The sequence below is a fragment of the Sceloporus occidentalis genome, unplaced genomic scaffold (genome assembly GCF_023333645.1).
Source record: "Sceloporus occidentalis isolate IW3139 unplaced genomic scaffold, rSceOcc1.0.p SCAF_1, whole genome shotgun sequence".
Taxonomy (NCBI): domain Eukaryota; kingdom Metazoa; phylum Chordata; class Lepidosauria; order Squamata; family Phrynosomatidae; genus Sceloporus; species Sceloporus occidentalis.
Genome location: NW_028316981.1, coordinates 318905391 through 318927495, shown reverse-complemented (window position 1 = coordinate 318927495; position 22105 = coordinate 318905391). Strand labels below are relative to the sequence as shown.

General features: G+C 48.2%; 1 protein-coding gene across 4 annotated transcripts in view; it reads left to right on the top strand.

Annotated features, from left to right (window-relative positions):
- The first annotated feature begins 3661 nt into the window (after positions 1–3661).
- Positions 3662–22105, top strand: part of CNTFR (ciliary neurotrophic factor receptor) — a 558243-nt gene continuing 539799 nt past the window's right edge. For 3 of the 4 annotated variants that reach the window (XR_016277980.1, XM_089498469.1, XM_089498443.1), the window contains exon 1: positions 3662–3849. The gene's annotated coding sequence lies outside the window, so the exon portion shown is untranslated. Of the gene's footprint in view, positions 3850–5329; positions 5445–22105 lie in introns of those variants that run through there. The other variant, XM_089498457.1, reaches the window with a different exon arrangement.

Here is a 22105-nt window from a genome sequence, read left to right as displayed (position 1 = left end):
GGGCCATGGCAGTCAAGGGGGCTCAGTGTGTTATAATTGTGTAGCATGAAAGGGACCCAACATTGTATTTTTTAAAAAATATATTGTTATTTCAATAAACTCTTGAGTCCACATGGTGTAGTGGTCTGAGCATTGGACTCTGGAGACCAGGGTTTGACTCCATGGAAACCCACTGGTTGACCTTAGGCAAGTCACACTCTCTCAGCCTCTGAGGAAAGCCGAAGCAAACCTTCCTCTGACCAAATCTTGCCAAGAAACCCCTGTGATAGCTTCTCCTTAGGATTGCCATGAGGTCCGAAGCGACTTGCGGGCACAAAACAGCAAGGCCTTGGGGAACGTTGTGCTTTGGAAGAGGGAACTTTCAACTCGGCTGCTGCATTGTTCTTTTTCTGCAGAAAAACAAATGTATTTCTTCTCTCTCTTTTTTATTTTTTAGAAAAATGCTTTTAATCCATGTCTGAAAGTGTTTTTGTTACTGATAGTTTAATTACTGTCAATAATTAATTTGATATAATATGTTAATTAGCTACATTAACTTAAGTGTTTCCTCCCTGTCTTTTTTTTTTAAAAAGATAACTTTTTTAAAGTTCTATTAAAAAGCAAAGTGAGCAAGGAATACATAATGGACAATAAGCATCGGTGAGTGGAATTCGAACTCTGGTCTCAAGTCCTAACCCAGCACTCAAACCACTATCCCTCACTGACTCAATAGTGGCCAGATTCTTCAGAGGAGGCTTGCCACCCGACCTTTCTCTGAGGCTGTGAGAGTGTGACTTCCCAAAGTCACCCAGTGACATATAGCAAAGTACACTATCACCCAAAATCCACAAGACAGGGATAGTTTGATTGGGCCAACTAAAATGCACATTATACATGAAGCAAGCTTTCAGAGCTCCACCGGCTTCTTCTTCTTCATCAGGCAAAAGTGTTAAATGGTAGAAGAGGGGGAAATGGACGATGTTAGTCCTAGCCCTGCATTTGGTCCCGATATGGTTGTAGTCCTTAGTTCAGGTGGTCTGGAAAGGCATTCATGCAGGTGGCTCCTTCCTTCTCCTTCTAGCCATGTGGATGCTGGGAGATTCAGTCCAGGAAATAAACTTTAAATTCCGTTATCAAGACAAAAGGCTACTGTCTTTGAGATTCAGTTTGTCTCAAATCCTGTCATTTGATCTCAAAGGCAACTAGTCCTCAAGAAACCTGATTTGAGACAAATTGGATTTCCATTGGCTTTTTGTCGTGTGACAGGAATGTAAAGTTTATTTCCAGGACTGAACCTCCCAGTATCCACATGCCTAGAAGGGGGAGGAAGCGACCACTTGCATGAATACCCTTCCAGGCCATCTCAACTGAGGATACCAGCCGCAACATCTGGGCCAAATGCAGGGCAAGGGCTAAGATTGCCAATGTTTTTTTTCCTCCCCTTTGCCTGACGAAGAAGCAGGTGCAGCTTCTAACGCTTCCAATATGGAGAATGTAGATTTGGGTTGCGTCGCCCAAAAAACCCACCAATAAACCCCTATACATTTGGGTTGGCGCCATCAAGGCACCCCTGTCTTGTGGAGCTTGGCTGATGACTGTCATTTGTTGAATGCCAGGTCCTCTCTGCAGAGGCTGAGATGGGTTTGCAAATGGATGGCGGCCTGGACCTCCTGGGCATCTCATCGATGGGCATCTGGCAAGAATGGTTCCAGATGGGTGGGGGGGGGCAATGAGGGGCGAGAGAGAGAGAGAGAGAGAGGGCCAGCACCGTCCCCCCCCCCCCCCCCCCCGCTCAGTTGGACCTGGCTTGCTCCGTGAAGGAAGGAAGGAAGAAGAAGGCAGGAGAAAGAAAGAACTCCAAGCGAGTTCTTGAGGACTAGCTGCTTAATGTGCCATGCGCACTGCCGACTTTGGGGAACTGCTTTATACAGCTATGAATGGGACTTTGAACAAAGGAGGGAGGGAAGAAAGACCCCTGTTCCAAGGGAGTTCTGGAGGACCAAGTGCTTAGTGTCCATCGTCTGTTTCCGGCTTTTTGTTGCTGTTTTATGCATCTGTCATTTGGAGTTTTAAAAAAGGAAGGAAGGAAGGATGGAAGGAGAGGGTAGAAAAGAAGGAAGGAAGGGAGAAAGAAAAGAAGGAAGGACAGTGTCTCAAGAGAGTTTTTCAGGACTGGCCGCCTAGTGTCCATTGTGCGTTGCTGACTCTCTGTGGCTCTTTTACGCACCTGTCGATTGGGCTTTTAAAAAAGGAAGGAGGGAAGGAAGGAAGGAAGGAAGGAAGGGAAAAAAGGAAGGAAAGGATAGGGAGAAGAGGATAGGAAGGAAGGAGCCCCGTTCCCAGAGGATTCCGGAGGCCTTTGTGTCCCTTGTTCGCTGCCTTCTCTGTGGCTACTTTAGGCCCCTTTTTCAAAAAAGGAAGGAAGGAAGGAAGGAAGGAAGGAAGGAAGGAGGGAAGTCGGATGTCGGGGGCCGAAGGCAGGGGCTGGTCCCGGAGGGCTCTCTGGGGCAGCAGGGCTTCTTCCTTCGGCTCCTGCCCTCGCGGGACCCTTGGCGCCTCGGGGCCTGAGGAGGAGGAGGAGGAGGAGGAGAGAGAGAGAGGTGGAGGCTCTCCGGCGGGGGCGGGTCGGGAGTGTCTTTTGGCCTCACTAGTCTCCGGAGGCCCCGGGGGTGGGCCAGGTCTCTTCCCGGGAGGGAGGCAGGGAGAGTCGCCCTTTGCCCTCTCCGAGGCCGAGAGAGTGTGACTTGTCCTCCAGGACCCTTCAACCCCGCCACAAGGCCGGCCCTCCATCCTCCTCAGCTCTGCCAGAATGGAGAAGGGAGCCCCCCTCCCAGGTTATCTCCTCCAACCCCCATCTCAACCAATGTGGGGAAACCACCCCTGCGAGGTAGGCTCCCTTCCTCTGCTGGAGGCGGAGACGGGAGACCCCCCCCACAGACCCCTGAGAGGGGAGCATCTACCCCAAGCCCCATCCACAGGGAAACCCTCCCCTAACCCCCCTCCGCTTGAGTGACAGGAGAGGCCCTGAGGGGGACATCGACCCCCAATCCCATCGATAGAGAAACCCTTCAACCCTCCCTGCGAGGTAGTCCCCCTCCTCTGCAGTTGGGGCCAAGAAGGGCCCGAGCAAAGAGAGCCCAGAAGCTGAGGGGAGTCGAGCCTTCTTGTTCCCCTGCGAAAGAGAGGGCTCCCCGGGAGGCTGCTCTCCAGGCTTCCCTTCCCCCTCCTGCCTTCCTCCTCCTCCTCCTCCTCCTCCTCCCCCCGGCCCTGGCAGATCAGGAGGCCCAGCCACCCCCATCTCCCTCCGGGAAGTCTTCAAGCAGAGCCTGGGTGGCCCTCTGTCAATGGGGATACTTTGAGGGGGAGTTCCTGCATGGCAGAAGGGGGGGTTGGACTGGATGGCCCTTGGGGGTCTCTTCCAAGCCTATGATTCTGTGATCTCCCTCCCTCCCTTCTTTCATTCATTCATTCATTCATCCATTCATTCATTCTTCCTTTCCTTTGCCCCCATTGGGGAAAGAAAGGGGGGTTCTTTGAGTGATTGGGGAAACCCTTGGGTCACATGGCCAGGCATCGGAGGGGAGGGAAGGGGCCTCGGGGGCGCGCTCTGCCTGGCTGGGAGGGGGAGGGAGGGAGGGAGGGAGGGGAAGGCTTGAAAAGCGCGCGCCCGCGTCGGGCCGGGGCTCTTCTCTCCTTCCTCGCCTGGCAGCCGGGGCACTGCCTCCTGGAGCCGGGGCTGAGCCGGAGCCCTGGAGAGCCGGGGTCCGCTACCGAGGAAGAAGCCCAAGAGGAGGAGGAGGAAGAGGAGGAAGAGGAGGAGGAGGAGGAAGAAGCAGCAGCAGTAGCAGCAGCAGCAGCAAGCCAGCCCCGGTGAGCGGGATCGGGATCGGGATCGGGGACCCTGCCTCCTTCTCCAAAGGGACCCCCTTCCCCCAAAGAGGGACCCCCTTCGCCGGACGGGCGAATCCGGGGTGATGCTCTTAGGGGGACCCCTTTGGGGAAGGGGGGTCCCTCTTTGGGGGAAAGGGGGGATCCATTTCGAGAAGGAGGCAGGGTCCCTGAGTCAGAGAGGGTCCCTGCCCAAAGTGGAGCCTTTTGGGGGGAAGAGGTGCCTTTGAGCTGGAGAGGCTGCCTGCTGCGCCACAGTCCGGGTGGGAGACCCTTCTGGGGTCTGCTCTTTTGGGGAGGGGTCCCATTTTTGGGGCAAAGGGGGGCCCTTCAAGCAGGGGTCCCTGAGTCGGAGAGGCTCCCTGCCAAAGGCTTCTTTGGGGGAGACTTGTCTTTCAGTTGGAGAGGCTCCCCGCTGCTCAATGGTCTTTATTTGGGGGGGGGGGAGAGATTCTTTTGGGGAGTTGGGACCCCTTTGGGGGAAAGAGGGATCTCTTTGTGAGGAGGAGGACCCCTTCGGGGAGGGGCCCCTGAGTGGGGGAGGGTCCCCACCAAATGTTCCCCCCGTTTGGGGGCAGACTCAGAGATGTCTTTGCGTTGGAGAGGGTCCCCGGTGCGTAATGGTCTTTTTTTGGGGGGGGGCGAGATCCTTTTGGGGACCCCTTTGGGGAGGGGTTTCTCAGAAAGAGAGGGTGTTTTTTGCGGGGACCAGACCCTTCTTGAGGAGAGGGGTCTCTGAATTGGGGAGTCTCTCTCTCCCTAATGTTTTTTGGGGGGGACTCAGAGAGGTGTCTTTGAATTGGAGCGGTCCCTGCTGCGCAATGGTCTTCTGGAAAGAAAGATCCTTTTGGGGGACAGAGGGACGAGGAGTCCCTGAGTGGGAGAGGGCAATGGTCTTTGGGGGGCACCCTTTTGGGGAGGGGATGCCTGAAGCTTTTTGAGGAGACCCTTTTGGAGAGGAGGGAAGTCTCCCAGTTGGAGGGGGTCTCTGCTGCGCAATGGTCTTTTTTGGGGGGACCCCTTTGGGGAGGGGTGTCTCAGACAGAGATGGTTCCTGCCAGTTGATTTTTTTTGGGGGGGACAGACCCTTCTTGGGGAGAGGGTCTCTGAGTTGCAGAGTATCTCTCCTTAATGTTGGGTTTTGTTTTTTTTTGGGTGGGGAGGAAAGTCTCTGAGTTGGAGAGGTCTGTGGTAGACACTCTCTTTTGGGGACCCTTTTGGAGAAGGGTCTCTGGAGTTTGAGAAGGTCTCTTGGGGGGGACCCCTTTAGAGGAAGTGGGACTCTTTGGGGCAAAGGAGCAGCCCTTCAAGGAGGGGTCCCTGAGTCAGAAAGGGTCCCTGGCAAATGTTTTTTTTCCCCTTTGGTGGGGGGGAGCAGGCTCCCATGCTACGGAACGGTCTTTTTGGAGGGAGAGATCCTTTGTGAGGAGGGGGTCCCTCTTTGGGGAAGGGTCCCTGAATGGAAGAGGGTCTGCTGGGCAGTGGTCATTTTGGGGGGCTCCCTTTTGAGGAGGGGGCGCCTGAAGCTTTTTGGGGAGACTCTTTTGGAGAGGAGAGAAGTCTCGCAGTTGGAGAAGGTCTGCGCAATGGTCTTTTTTGGGGGGACCCCTTTGGGGAGGGGTGTCTCAGACAGAGAGGTTCCCTGCCTGTTGATTTTGGGGGGTAGACCCATCTTGGGAAAGGGGTCTCTGAGTTGGAGAGCATCTCTCCCTAATGTTTTTTTTTTTGGGGGGGACGCTTTTAGGGGGGAAGGAGGGAGGTCTCTGAGTTGGAGAGGCTCTCTGCTGCGGAATGGTCTTTGGGCTGCACTCTCTTTTGGGGACCCTATTGGAGAGAGGTCTCTTGAGTTAGAGAAGGTAACGTTCTGGGTAACGCTCTGGGGGGGTGGAGACCCTTTTTGGGGAGTGGGGACGCTTTGGGTCGCTGCCTGTGGTTTTTCGGGGACCCCTTTTGGGGAAGACTCTCCGAGCCAGAGAAGGCGGCTGCCTCTTGGTTTTGGAGGAAGACCCTTTTTGGGGAGAGGGGGTCTCAGAGTTGGAGAGGGTCGCTGTTTAATGTTCTTGGGGGGACTTTTTTGGGGGGGAGAAGGGGTAGCCCTAAGGGGTCCTGAGACGGAGAGGGTCGCCGCGCGTTGATTTGGGGGACCCTTTTGGGGAGAGATCTCTGGGATGGAGAGGGTCTGCTGCGGAACGGTCTTTGGGGGGACTCTTTGGGGGACCTTTCTGGGGAGGGGCCCCTGAGTCGGAGAGAGTCTCTGCTGCCTGTTGCTTTTAGAGAGACCCTTTGGGGGAGAGGGGTCTCTCTCCGTTGGGAAGGGCCCTGGATGCTCCTGGGGGGGACCCTTTTTGGGACTCTTGGAGGGAGACCCTTCGGGGGAGAGGTCTCTGAGATGGAGAGGGTCACCGCCTGTTGCTTTTGGGGGGCAGACCCTTTGGGGGAGGGGGCCTCTGAGTTTCTCTGCTGTGGAATGGCCTTTTTGGAGGGAACCTTTTTGCGGGGGGGTCTCTGAGTCGGGGAGGGTCGGTGATCATTGATTTGGGGGGCAATTTTGGAGAGGGGGTTCTCTGAGTCTTTGCTGCGGAATGGTCTTTTTTTGGGGGGAGTGTCACCGAGCCAGAGATGCTCTCTGCCTGTTGCTTTTTTGGGGGGCGGGGGACGACCTTTTTGGGGAGGGGTGTCTCTGAGTTGCAGAGTGCCTGTTACTTTTGGGGGAGCAAGAGGGGTCCATGAGCCAGAAAGTGCCAACGAGGGAGACTTTTGGGGTGGCTTTTGGGAGAGAAAGAAATCTCCGCTGCGCGCTCCTCCCGATGGACTTTTGGGGGGGTTTCAACCACCTTTTGGGGGCCCCCAACCTGTTGCTGTAGATGCGACCCCTCTCTCCCCCCCCTTTCTTTACGCCCCCTCCCCACTTACAGGTCCTTTTAGTATTTTCTCCCATCGAAGGTCTCTCTTTCGAGAGGAAACTTTTTTTCTCTTGGGGAGAGAGAGAGGGAGAATCCATCCTTGCAGGAAAAAGCAGGGGCTGTAGCTTCTTCTTTGAGGGTCTCTTTGCAGAAAAAGAGGGTGTAGTAGAGTCACTTACTATCCTCCTCCTGTCCTCTTTTTCCATGAATAGCAAATTCTTGCTTTCCTCCCCCAGAAAGAAAGAAAGCTTCTATGGATCTTTCTTTTTGGAGCAGGTAGAAAAAGAAAGACTTGCAAAGAGTCCTCCCTCCCAACTTTTCAATATTCAGCTCCCAGGAAAAGGGGGGGGGGGGTCTAAGATATCTAAAAAAAAGAGATGATGATGATGATGATGATGATGATGATGATGATGATGATGATGATGGTGATTTTTACCAACCCCATGGATCGAGGCTGGGAACAACCACCATTAACAAGCAAACTGTGTAAGTTAAAACACATCAGTTAAAAGTCACATCAGTTTAATCTGGTGTATACTAAAATATATTCTTTAAAATATTTAAATATATTAAAACCCACATTTAAATCAACCCACGTCTAATAAGAGCATGGGCATGAGCATAAAAGAGTTCTCCATAGCCAGGGGTGCCACCCTCACCCACATAGATGTTTTCAGCCTTTGTATGTTTTTGTGTTCATTGCATACTGTTTTAACTAGATGCTTTTAATTGTTTTCAAAATGATTATTGTGAAATCATTTAATTTTTTTTTATTAATCTTGTGAGCCACTTTGGGTCCTTTTCTCTGAGAAAGGTGGCACAAAAATGAAATGAAATAAATACATATAGTGTGTGTGCGTGCGCGTGCGTGCGTGCGCAAAACTTTTCCAGCAAGTTTTGTCTCTTTTCCTCCTTCTCCATCCCTTTCTAGTCTCCACCGGCTCCTTACAACGATAGGTTCAGAAGGGCTTAAAACTACTGGAGGGAAACTATGAATTTTGCATAGCACTGACCCACATCCAGAATCCCCATTCCTGTCAACCTTCCCTTTCCCTCCCTTAAGATATAGCCTAACTCTTTCCACCCTTGTGACAGGGCTGAAGAAACCAAATCTGAATTTCTCTGAATTTGAATTTCTGTGCATTCTCTTTTGTTGTTCTTGTTGCGTGCTTTCAAGTCTTATGGCAAACCTATGGTGAACCTATCATGGCATTTTCTTGGCAAGTTCCTTCAAAAGGAGGGGGTGTTACCATTTCCATCCTCTGAAGCTGAGAGAGTGTGACTTGCCCAAACCTATCCAGTGGGTTTCCATGGCTGAGCTGGGGTTCGAACCCTGGTCTCCAGTCATAGTCCAACGCTCAAACCACTGCACCATGCAGCTTCTCTTAACTTCCTCCAAATGCCCTTTCCTATCTGCAACTCTCTAGAAGCCATGGTTTCCTTCAGTGCACCTGGGCAAAATCCAGAGGAGCTTCACAAAGGTGCCCTTTTGTGGCTTGGGAAAATTCTTTGCAGGTCAAGGGGCAAAGTCAAAGGGGTTCACGCAAGCTCTGCCCATTGTCTCCTTTTTCCTCCTCTTGGTGGCTTCCATCTTCCTGCAAACTTTCCAGGACCATTCTACCTTGTGCGCTGCTTCTCTCCGATCTCCTGCTTCCCACTTGTCCATCTTCCTGCTGTTGAGTTTCTGTTCCCAGGTGACTTTTCAAATATATGTGTGTGTGTGTGTGTGTATTTGTGCATGGTACATGTATTTGTATGTGGAGCCAGTATGGTGCAGTAGTTTGAGCATTGGGGTACGACTCTGGAGATCAGGGTTCGGTTCCCAGCCCAGCCCTGAAGCCCTTGGACAAGTCACACTCTCTCACCTTCAGAGCAAAAACCCCTCTGAACAAATTTTTGCCAAGAAAACCCCATGATAGGGTCCCCTTATGGTTGCTGTAAGTTGGAAACGATTGAAAGCACATAACAACAAATTTGTGATTCAGGCTTTCCTGCGTCTGTGGTGTCAGGGACTAAGGTGGAAAAGGTCTGTGTTGAGGAAAGGAATAGAGCTGGGGATGAATTGGGAAAGGCCCTGATTTTAGATATATATATTTTAAAGGAGCAGTTGAACATGGCCAAAATGAGGGCTGGGCTCTAATGCACCTTTTCACTGGTTCAATGGCTTGTAGAGAATGCATATTTGCAGGGTTGCTTGCCTGCTGCCTCTCTGCTGGGATCTGCTATGAGCAAGGTTCAGAGATCACTCTTAAATCTTCTTGAGGGTGCTGAGACACACTGCCTGCCTGTGAAAGTTGCAGTCTGTCATTATTGTAACTGGCCAGCATTTTGGAGGGAGACCCAAAAATCTTTCCAGATGTTTTGCTTTGCAGGAGGTATGAGTTTGCGTCGGTGGTACAAAACTGGCATGCATTTGATGGCTCCTTGATTTGCAGTTATTTAGAGAGATTTTTGAAGGGTGGAGAGGGTAAATCTAGGATTGGAAACTCCATCCCGCTCCTGTATCCCTCAAATGAGCAACTTCACCCAGGTTACTAGCTGGGTTTGCTAGCAGAAGAGTGAGAAAAGTGTGAGAAGCTTTGCCATATGGGTGTCTTGGATGTTCTTGGTCAATGGAGAACTGGGGATGATGATGGGAGGCTTGGGGCATTTGACAGGTGAGACTAGATGTGAATTTGGATGAGCCGGTTAGCTGTCTGTTCTCCAAATGAAGGGGTTGAACTAGATGACCTTTGGGGTTCCTTTGATTGCCTGGGAAATTTCCTTAACTGAAGGACTTGCTTTCCTGCTGGTGACAGCTGAGCCCAATTTGAGTGTTGCTGTGTTTGTTTCAGCCCAGCTTGCTGTTTATAACAGAGCGAGATGTATTACAGAAACAATCGTTTTTACACTTCACGGTAGAGCCATATGCTGGGCTGTCTGTTCTTCTCCCAAGGCATCTTCTCTTCAGGGGTGGCTTGAAAGAAAGCCTCAGCAGCAGCGCACAGAACCCCGAGAGTCAACCCTGGTTTGTTTTCCTCTTTGCTTTCTCTCTCTTTTTTAAAAGTTCAATTCCAAGCTATTGAGTCTTCTAAGAAATCTTGGAAGTGAGATGGCAGTGCTGAGAAATCAAAGGCAGGAATTGACGGAATGAATTATTTCCGTAGTGGTGCATTCGCAAGGCCGAGTGGAGACGGGGTAGGCACCTTCCTGGGCACCAAGGTATAGCACTGGCACTCAGCACTTTGGTGTCCATGAAACCCTGGGAGTAATTCTTAATTCACTAATCCCCTATATTCCCAAAGGTTGGAATGGACTCCCTGTTGCAAACCATTAATGTGGCTACCAAAACAGCCATTCCAGGATAACTCACTTGTCTTGTTGGTTAGACACAATAACCCTTCTCTCTTTCTCTTGTTCTGCTCTGGCAAATAATTCCCAGAGAAGAGGGAAACATCCCCTCCGTGGCTTCCTCTAAGTGTCAGCAGTTGGAGCTCAACAAAGCCAGGAGAAGTTGTTTCTGGGCTTCATTATTTATACCTTGGCCGAATCCCACAAGTGAGGATGGAGTTGGATGGCCCGCAAGGGATGCTGTGTCCCCCTGAGGGGCTGAGATCTTGCTGGGGAATTTTGGTTAGGATCAGCTCATTTGAAATTTGGTGCCAGAGGAGAGTTCTGCAAACACCACAGACTGCCCAAAAGACAGGCTGGTGGATTCAAGAGCAGTTCCAGTCTGAAGCCAAAATGACTACACCGAGGCTGTGGTACTTCAGACGTTTCATGAGATGCCTTCCTTCACTGGGAAAGACATTAATGCTTGGTAAAGTGGTGTAGTGGTTTATTGGACTACAACTCCAAAGACCAGGGTTCAAATCCCAGTTCAGCCATATAAACCCACTGGGTGACTTTGGGCAAGTCACACTCTCTCAGAGGGTGGCAATGGCAAACCATGATCGGTTTGTCTTAGGGTCATCATAAGTCAGAAACAGCTTGAAGGCACACAACAACAGAAGAAGGAAGCAGTAGGAAAAGAGGAAAACTGCAGTACAGGTGGAGTAAATGAAGTCGTGGCTGCCCTGAGTTTGCAAAACCCAAGCAAGACTGCTACGAACAGGATCTCTAGAAGGTCAGTCATTCAGAGGGCTGCCGACAAGACAGCACTTCAGTGTATGCATTTATGGATGTTTGCATAGAGTCATAGAACAGAGTCATGGAATCCTAGGACTGGATGGGGTTCCCCAGAGTCTATTAAATCCAATCTCCTGTTTAGTGCAGGATGTCTAGCTGAAGCATCCCCAGCAGCAGATTGCTGTCTGGTCACTTTTTGAAGGCACACAGAGAAGGAACGCCAATGTGGTGTAGTAGTTTGAGTATTGGGCAATGATTCTGGACAACAGGGTACAATTCCCAGCTCAGCCACAAAACCCACTGCATGACCTTGGTCAAGTCACACCCTCTCAGCCTCAAGGGAAGGCAATGGCAAACCTCTTCTGAAGAAATGTTGCCAAGAAAATCCCATGAAAGGTTCACCTTAGGGTCACCATAACTCAGAAGATTGGAGTATTTAAAGGGTGCAATCATGTCACCCCAGGCTTCTCATCACCAAGCTGAATATGCCCAGCTCTGTCAACTCTTCCTCATAAATTTTGTTCTCCATCCCTTTTGTCATCCAGGTTGCCCTTCTATAAACCTGCTCCAACTTGTCTAAATGAGGTACCCAGAACTGAACAGGATACTGAGTTTGCAAGACATGATCACAGCAGTTGATGGCAAGGGCTTTGGGAAGTCTCTCATTCATAGTCTCCATAAGTCAAAGCCAACTTGATGGGAAGTAATAAGAACGAAACAATGCTTCAGATTATGCATTCATGAATGCTTGCAATTGTTCTAGAAGAAGAAGGAAAGAAAGAGATTTCCTTTTTAAAGAAAAGGGGAGTCTTGTGGCATCTTTAAACAATCTCAATTTATTTCACAGATTCCGGTCCATTTCCTCAGATGCACTCTGTTTGCGGGCAAGTGTGCTCTTTCTGCATACATATGAGGATACAGCTGCAGAGAAAAAAGCAAGCTATGCGTGCCTTACATTTCCGTTGCATACATTTTCATTGCAAACGTGTTTTCCCTAAGACGCTGTGATTCATTTTTTAAAACAAGTGGTAATTACCTCGCCATCTGCATGGAGCCTCCTTATCTGGCTAGGGCAAAGAACAAGCTCATGGGTAATGACAAGGGCATGGTCTGCTAGAAGGGAGCATTGCCTGCAGAGAGGCCTGTGGAAAGGAAGGCCATTTTGCTCAGGCCCCATAGCTATGGTTCCTCTTGAAGGGGCTTTCTCCTAAGAAGGATCCATTGGCCTTTTCTGCTGTCTTTTCATGTGCATGCATGCACTGTGCTATTTTTAATATTGCATTGTGCAGTATTAACCATTCCTTTTCAATATTTGGAGCTTGTGGATTGGTATTCCTTTTCTGTCACAGATGAATGCCAACAATTCCCATCATAGGGTGCGGTAATGCGCTGGAGGAAGGGCAATCCATGGGGACTCCTGAGGAATGTAGCACACACTGCATTGTTATAGCACTATGATTCCACTTTAACTGCCCTGGTAACATCCTATGTAATCCTGGGATTTATAGTGTAGGGAGGGGGCTTTTAGAATTTCAAGAAGTTGGTAGTGTAAGCTCCCACCTTGTTCCCCCAGCTGAACTTGTCACCTTTATCCACATGTTTTGCATTTCTGTTGCTATTCACACACACAACCTGCTCATCCATAGGTATAATAAATGTCTTTCCTTAGGCATTTCACTCCATGTGTCTCATGAAGTAGATTTAGTCTACAAAAAATGATGCTCCTAACTTCTCTCAGTTACTCTCAAAGATGCTGTGACATCTCTTTGCATACTTTACTGTGAACTGCTGTCAAGTTGTCTTCAATTTATGATGACCCTATGAATGAGAGACCTCCAGGTCACCCTTTGCATCAATAGCCCTGCTCAGGACTTGGAAATCTAAGATCATGGAAGCTAGGCATGGTCAGCCCAGGTTAGTACTTGGGTAGGAGACCACCAATTAATTCCAGGTGCTGTAAGTCTCTGTCTCAGAGGAAGGAACTGACAAAACCACTTCTGAGTACTCCTTGCCTAAGTAAACCTCATGTCATGCCCAGCCTGGAGGATGGCTTGGAGGACTCAGAGGATGAGCTAGAGCCCCTGGGACCTGAACCTGTAATGGAGGAGCCAGAGCCCCTGGGGCTTGAACCTAGGGTTGCCATAAGGCAGGACCTCCAAACTGGGACAAATGTAGGACAAATGTAGGGCAACATTTTCAAATGTAGGACACGTTTTTTTAAAAATGGAGGACACGTGAAAAAATTGATACTTTTTTAAAATGTTAATATAAATGCATGTTTTTTAGGCATGCTCAAAATGGAGGACATTTTGGCATTATTCCTAGACAGAAGGCTGAAATGTACTTCTCTTTCTGGCCAAACACCCCCCCCCCCCAAATTCTACAAGAACACTTCCCACTCCCAAGCAGGCATAGCATTTGCAAGATCACAGGCAGTCCTTTGTGCCATTGAAAACTACATTTCCCACTTCCAAGCAGGCATAGCATTTGCAAGATCACAGGCAGTCCTTTGTGCCATTGAAAACTACATTTCCCACTTCCAAGCAGGCATAGCATTTGCAAGATCACAGGCAGTCCTTTGTGCCTTTGAAAACTACATTTCCCACTCCCAAGCAGGCATAGCATTTGCAAGATCACGGGCAGTCCCTTGTGCCACTGCAAACTACATTTCCCACTCCCAAGCCTTCTTAGCAATTCCCCCCTTCCTCCTTTTCCTTGCCCCCTCCAACCCCCCCAAACCCCTCGCCCCCTCTTTTTCCCAGGTATGTCTCAACTTAGGAGGGATTTATGGGACAGATCCAAAGCCTTTTTTCTTTTCTAATGAGGGCAAAGCCTTGAGAAGCCCTGGACCCCTGAGAAGAAGAGGAGGGGGGCTTAGAGAGAGGAAGAAAGAGAAAAAGAAGATGAGGAGGGGGAAGAAAGGAAGAAAAAGGAGAGGAGGAAGAGGAGGGGAAGAGGAGGAGGAGAAAAAAACGGAATAACAAGAAGAAGAAAAGGAGGGGAAAGAGAAAGAGAAAGAGAAAGAGAAAGAGAAAGAGAAAGAGGGGAAGAACAAAAAGCAACTTGCCTACAAAGCCCTCTCTGCTTGGAATTTGGAGCATCATGCCCAAATAAGGAAGCAGAGGGCTGGCCAATAGAGGCAGGGCAGTGCAGCAGACCCCGCCCCTGCTGGTTTCAGTCCTCCTCCTGCTGCTGCTCCAGGCATGTTTCATAGGCAGCACTCAATAGAAGGCAGGCAGCAGCCCTGGGAGCTCAGAGTTGGGCAGCCACCCGGGAATGGGAGCGGGGGCGGGACGGGACCGGGCACGCCCCCCAGGGGGCGGGAAAGTCCCGCCCACCACCGTGAAATGGCAACCCTACTTGAACCTGTAACGGAGGAGCCAGAGGCTGGCCCTAGTTCTGCTGGAGCAGAGTCTATGGCCCCTCCAGAGATTCAGCAGTCAAGTTTGCCTGGTGCCGAGGCTGTGGACACGGAGGAGGATCTGGGCAGTGTGCCTACCTTCAATGAGCGTCGAGCAGAAAGAGAGGGCCTTCGAAGATCTCGGAGGCTTTATCAGAAGCGTCTTCGTAATCAGACACAGCTGAAGGCCGGCTCCTTTCCTTCTTAAGCACCTAGAGCATGTGTGGTTCTTTGCCAGTGGATATCTGACTCTTTTAGAGGAAAGACTCTGTCTCTGGCTCCTTTGGCTTCTTGTCTTGACTACCCGGAAACCTTGACCTTGGACTGCTTTATCGACCTGTCTATCTGTTGCCCTGAACCTCGGACCGTCTGACAATTCTCTTGGTAATCCCTTTGGTAGAACTACTGTGAATCTCCAGGACTGTGTAGCTTACACTGACTTTGCTGTGCTGGGAGGGGGTTTGTTTGTTTGGGAACTAGCTGCCTTATCAGCCCTTTGGCTGCTTTCCCGGACACCTCAGGTAATTCATAGGATCGCCATATGTTGACAGGCAACTTGCAGATGCACATGTGGCACCGGATCCTGTCATGGCACCAGATGTACACATGGTACCAGATCCTATCAGATCTTGGAAGCTAAGCAGGGCCAGCCCTGGTTAGTATTTGAATGGGAGACCACCAACAAATACCAGCTGTTGCAGGCTCTATTTCAGAGCAAAACCACCTCTGAGGATTCCTGGCCTAAGAAAACCCCAGGAAATTCATGGAGTTGCCATAAGTCAACAAGCAACATGAAGGTGCATACATGTAACTGGGTCTTCTCATGATATCTCCAAAGTATGACTATAGTCATCTGGGCTTCTAGAGAGAGTTACAGCTGGTATTGACTATTAAAGGCATACAACTCGAGTGGAGGAGAGTGATGGGCAATAATAATCATAATAATAATAAAATTTATTTGTATCCCGCCCCTCTGAGAACAATCGGGGCAGCTAACAAAGCTAAAATACAAGACATATAAAATCCCTGGTACCCTCCCCTCCTTAAAAAAGTATTAAATTCAATGCAATATTTAAAAAACAGAACAAAAAACAACAACAAACAAACATACAAGTTAAAATCTGACCAAAAGGTCAACAACATCATACCAACACGCAACCAGTGGGAGCAGCAGTATCTTTCCCAGACGTTTTTCTAAGGCCGGGTTCTCTATTCTGGGAAGGCCTGCCGGAAGAGATCCGTCTTAACAGCCTTTTTAACGCTGTCTATGGATGTAAGTAGACAGATCTCATCCAGAGGCCATTCCACAGTCTGGGGGCGACGATGGAAAATGCCCTCTGGGAGGTAGTCAAAAGCCTAGATGTTTGTGGCTGAAGTAGGCCTCTCCCAGAGGAGCGGAGTGCGCAGTGAGGATTGTAGGGGAGAAGGCAGTCCCGGAGATAGCTTGGACCCAAGCCATTTAGGGCTTTAAAGGTGATAACCAACACCTTGTACTGGGTCCGGAAGCTAATGGGCAGCCAGTGGAGGGACTTTAGAACCGGGGTAATATGGTCCCTCCTGGATGTTCCAGAAATTACTCTGGCTGCCATATTCTGTACTAGTTGCAGTTTCTGGACCAAGCACGAGGGTAGCCCCATGTAGAGCGCATTACAGAAGGCTGGCATGAGGTTACCAGTGCGTGCACAACAGTCTCAAGATCCCTTACTTCCAGAAAAGGGCGCAGCTGGCGTATCAGCCGAAGCTGATAACAGGCACTCCTGACTGTCACATTTACCTGGTTCAACATCAGGAGCGACGAGTCAAGGAGCACCCCCAGATTGCGAACGCAAGGTCTGGGGACACAGTTTTCTACCCCAGGAAGGCTCCAGGGGCCACAAAATTAAAACAATACTCTCAGAAGTGAATAGAATTGTTTCTGTGTTTTTCTTAAAGGCGTCTTTTATATGTTAAATCAGAACAGGGAGAACCTACAAGATATTTAAAAGGTGAAATTCTACTTTTGGAAGCTTCCAAAAGAGACAATTCACTCTATTTCCTTTTCTGGCCAGATAAAGGTCAGCTCAGAGGGTCGGGGGGGGGGGGAATTTAACCTAGACCCTTGGGAGCTGGAGCATCACTTGGGGGGTACAAGGGGTGCTATCCTCATAGGGTGAAAGTCCTGAGGTGGGGTAAAGACCTGGTGGGGTGGTCATTTTCATCTGTCTTAAACCCCCCACTGCTGCTGCCACTATAGAAGCATAGAGTTGGAAGAGACACCAAGGGGCCATCCATTCCAACCCCTTTCTGCCATACAGGAAGATGCCATTTATATCCTCCCTGTGACAAATGGCCATCCAGCCTCTGTTTAAAAACTCCCAAAGAAGGAAATGTCACTACACTCTGAGGGAGTGTCTTTCACTGTCAAACAGCTCTTATATCAGGAAGTTCCTCCTAATGTTGAGCTGGAATCTCTTTTCCTGTGGTTTGCATCCACTGCTCCATGATGTCCCAGTCTTTGGAGCAACAGGAAATAAGCTTGCTCCATCCCCAAAATTTAACCCTGGCTGTCATTTCTCCCCTTAACTTTCTCTTTTCCAGCCTAAACATTCCCAGCTCCCTAAGCCACTTCTCACAGGACTGGATGGCTTCCAGACCCTTCACCATTTTGGATGCCTCCTCTGGACATGCTCTAGCTTCTCAATGTCCTTTTTGAATTGTGGTGTCCAGAACTGTGACACAGGGTGCCTCAGTCTAACCGGGGTACCTCTGCAAAAAGCAGGAGGTGGCCCCATTGCAGTGTTGCCCCAGTCTCCTTTTCCTCCAATGGTTTGCCCACCTGTCCAGCTACCAGGTTTTTCCATGGTGGGCCAGGTGAGTGGGCGAGGCAGAGGAAGGGAAGGAAGGTTTGTGCACTGCTACCACCGTCACCATCACCTAACAACAACAGACACCAACATTTGCCCATCCCTGGAGACTCTTTCTCTGTTTCTGGGTGCAACCCTTGAGATGTGACAGAAGGCCTTTTGGTGGTGTCCCCTCCATTCATCTTTTCTTAAGAAGCATGCTTGGAGCAAAAGTCTTTTGGGTGCCAAATGAAGATCTTTTTATATTGTCCCAGGTAAATTCTAATCTTAAGATCCTGTGAGTGCTTCTAGTAATGGCTACATTAATGTGTTGCTGCTGGTGGTTTTATTTATTTGAGTTTCATATTGTGGTTGTTTTCAATTTTTCACTTGGTTTCCTTTCCCCCCTCCGCCCCTCACCTTAAGAGCTTTAAATTTTAATGTGAATAGTCCAGAGAGGGTCTGCTGTTTGGGCGGAATACAAATAGGGATAAGCAGGAAAGGAAAGGTCCCAAGTGCTTTGCTGAAAGAAAAGGTTATGGAATTTGGGTGGGTGGGTGGAAATTAAATGACTGCTGTGGAAACTCTACTTTGCAAAAAAGCAAGGCCCCATTGCCACAAGCTGGAACACTCAGCTCATGTTTTGGCTGCATTTACTCAATGTGGATTGGGACCTAGGTTCTTGCTTCATGGATGTAATCTGACTCTCCTAAATTTGGGGGCTTTCCTCTCTGTTTTATCAAAGGAATTGCTTCACAGGTACATGGGGAAACCCCATGGCTCACAGGAATAATTTTATATACTTAGATGAGAAGGGAAAGCCCCAGTGTGTTCACAAGAGTTTTACTTACCCTTCGAAGCCCCTGGAGCATGGCCCTTAATAGACCAAGAAAGCACAGTCGCTCAAGGTATATTTAAATTTTAAATCATTGCTTTGGAATAAAAGAGAATTGATCACATGGATTTTGAATTAATGAAGCAGCAAGACGGCTGCCACTTTCCCCATTAATATCATGCAAAAAGCTGGGCATATTTTATTTTAGATACTCCAGTCAGCTAGGTTCCAATAATTCCATTTTTTAGAGAAGGAGAAATTTGGAGAGTGAGTTAGTGACATGCCCATGGTTACTCAGTGGGTCTGTGGCAGAGCTAGGATATGAAGTGAGTCAGATCATGAAAAAGGATGTCTATCAAAGTGCCCTTGCTGGAAACTATATGTTCCAAATCAAGCCAAAAGGAACATGCAGGTGCTGACTCAGAACTTGGAGGTAGGTCTCCTATTTCTGTTCAGAAAGTCGAAAAGTCTTCCCCTCTTTCTACTGCCCTTCCCCTTTCCTAGCATTATTGTCTTTTCCAATGAGCCATGCCTTCTCATGGCTTCCAGGGAGACTTCAGCCTGCACCTGTTCCAAGGACTGATTTGTTTATCTTCTTGGCCCTCCATGGTATCCTCAGCTCTTCTCCAGCACCACAGATCAAATGAGTTGATCTTCTTATCCACTTTTTTCACTGTTCAGCTCTCACATCCATACATAGCGATGGGGGATACAATGACTTGGATGATTCAACTTGAATATTCTGTGTTATATTCTTGCTTTCTAATAATCTTGTCAAGTTCTTTGTAGCTGCTCTTCCCAGTCCTAATCTTCCGATTTCTTGATTGCAATCTCTGTTCTGATCAATGATGGATCCTAAATATAGAATCATAGAGTTGTAGGAGATCCCAAGGATCATCCAATCTAACCCCATTCTGCCATGTAGGAAGAAATAATCAAAGCACTCCCAACAGATGGCCATCCAACCTCAGTTTAAAAACCTCCAAGCAAGGAGACTCCACCACTCTCCAAGGAGCGTCTTCCACTATTGAACAGCTCTTTTTGTCAGGAGGTTCTTCCTAATGTTTGAGTGGAATCTCTTCCTGTGGAGTTTGCATCCATCGTTCTATGTCCTATTCTCTGGAGCTGCAGAAAAACAAGCTTGCTCCATCCCCAATATGACTTCCTCTCCAATGTTTAAACAGAGCTATCATAAACAGCTCTTGTCACCAGGAACTTCTGCCTAATGTTTTGGTGGAATCTACAGCATCTTTAAATATCCGAAGGACTGTCAAGTGGAAGGTGGAGCGAACTTGCTTTCTGCTCCTCTAGTTGGTAGGGCCTGAACCAATGGATTCAAATTGCCATATATCAGAACTGGCTTCAAGGATCGTAACAACAAATGGGTTAAAGCCCTGAGTTAGATATTGTATCCAAGGTACTGTTTTCCTAACTTGTGTACTAGTTGCTAGTCTATACTGCATTTGTGCTGAAGTCTGAGTATACTATACAGGTTTATCAATTATCTTGGCTGTAGCAACAGCGCTTGTTTTACTTGATCTTGGTTGTACAACTTTGTTAATGTGAATTTTTTTTTTTTTAGTTTACTTACACTTTCCATGTGTTTCCTTTAGACTTTTGGAAGCATGAAGGAAAAATTTGCCATTCTGTGACAAGGCTGTATAATTTTGCTCCTCTGTGCTAACTTTTTTTGAAGCTTTCATGTCTTTCTTTTCTGCTAGAGTTCTAGTTTGTGTATGAGAGGCGAGTGTACCGCTTTGTAACTGAGACCGTGTGTTCTGAATAGCAAACAAATATCAAACAGAATGTGATTGAGAAGCCACTCAGATACTGGATGGCAAACATGTCAAGAAATACAGGAAAGGCTCCCCGTGTTGGAATTGTTTTAGTGACTATGAACTTTGTTGAAGTAACCTTTCAGCAAGCTTATATTTTCTTTCCAAAAGTATGTTTTATTAAAATCATAATTCGATTTTGGGAAATGCTTTGTTCCTGCTGTACAGCACTTGGGAATTTGATTTAAAAGGATAGCGTATAACTGCAAAATCAATATGATTAGCATCCAAAAGGAATTGGCAAGGCAAGCTGCTAGTCCTCATGGGCTTGGCTGGCTCTTTGGTGATCAACTGGAGCCAGTGAGTTGCTTCCAACAAACTGGTAGGATCTGTCACCTTTACTTCCTCACCTTAATAAAAACATTTCCCCCTTCAGAGTGTTGAGAGGCAAATGGAGGGCATTGCTCCCAAATACAGTGGGCCCTCGGTATCCACTGGGGTTTGGTTCCATGACTCCCGATAGACACCCAAATCTGTGGATGCTCAGGTCCCACACAATGGCATAATGAAATGGTATCCCTTATATAAAATGGGAAAAACAAGATTTGCTTTTGGAATTTATATTACTTTTAAACATTTGTAGGCTGTGGGTGGTTGAATCTGTGGATAAAAAAAAAAAAAATCTGTGGATGCAGAGGGCCAACTGTAATTATTCTGCTTCCCTGAATAAAGTTTTTCCTTCAGTCCTCAAATTTCTAGCATTGTAGTAATTCAAAATTCCAGTCAATCACTTGGAAATACAATTTAGGCATCATAAGAAAAGGGGCAGGAGACAAAGTGATCCAGGGAATGCCAGTGCAGCAAACAGAATACCTCTAAGCATGAATAATTTCTACAAAGCTACACATTTGGGGACTGAAGGGAAATTTCATAGGAGGGAGCAGAAGCCTTATTGGGAGACAAAGTACTAATTCTGTCCACTTTGTCACAGCTACAGCCTGGTGTACTCTGCGCAATGGTGGTTGAGGCATAGCCTTGTCCCTCAGTGTCCTCTGTGGCATCTCAAAGCATAATTGCTAGGTCTCAGATTTGGACCAAGCCTGCATCTATATTGCAGAATGAATGCAGTTTGACACCGCTTTAACTGTCATGGCCCAATGCATTTGAATCCTGGGATTTGTGGTTTTGTGAAATATTTAGCTTTCTTTGTCTCGTGCTGCAACAAACTACAAATCCCAGGATTCCATAGGATTGCACCATGGCACATAAAGCGGTGTCAAACTGCTTTAATTCTGCAGGGTAGATGCAGCCTAGAAATTCCCAGGCCCTGACCTGGCATCCTGTGTACATCAAGTGGTCACCATGCCAATGATACTCATTTCATTTCCAGGCTGGAGCACGCCAAAACATGGAAAAGTCAAACTTTTGAGTATTTCAGGAAAGCGCTGTCTGCTGCGGCATTTTGGAGTTTGTTGCCATTTAAATTTCCTGCCGGCCTCCTGTATCATGGACTGGAATCTGCTCAGAGTTGCAGCCCCCTGTTCTTCTCTGACTTGAGCAAAAGCCTGAGCTGTTGAAACAGACGGAGATTTTTGGTTCACAGGTGTAGGATTTTGTTTTGATCTGAAACATTGTAGTAGCACTGCAGTGCCTTTCAATTAGTCCTGGCGGGCTCTCTGTGTTGTGTGGCATCAAAGGCTTGGCGTCCTTCATATCAAAATGAAACAGTCTCATATTGTACACCGAGAAAATACACGAGTGTAGAATCTTCCCTTCATCTTTTGTGTGTGCATCTGTGTGTGCATCTGTGTGAGAGATTGTATGTGTGTGAAACCATAAATCATAAAGTGGGAGGCATCCCAAGAGGTCATCTAATGCAGCCCCTTGCCATGCAGCAATCTACAGCTAAAGCACTCCTGAGAAATGGCGAATCAATCTCTGTTTCAGAAACTGCCCTTTCAGGAGAGTTCAGGACCTGGTTATCTGAGGTTGCATCCACACTGGAGAGAAATCCAGGTTGACACCACTTCCATGGCTCAATCCTATGGAATTTCTGGGAACTGTAGTTTTGTGATGCCTTTAGCCTTCATTTCTAGGATTCTAGGATTTATAGTTTGTCAGACAGCTCTGGTGCTACAACAAACTACAGTTCCTAGGATTAGCAGGTAGTTGGGGAGGACTGTTGGCACAGACTTTGCAGTACTGACTATAGGTCTGGTAGCTACTAATGGAGAAAACCTTTTATAAAAGCAAACACACCCAGTCATAGAATCATAGAGTTGGAAGAAACTACAAGGGCCATCCAGTCCAACCACCTGCCATGCAGGAACTCTCAGTCAAAGCATCCCTGACAGACGGCCATCCAGCCTCTGCTTAAGGATCTCAAAGGAGGGAGG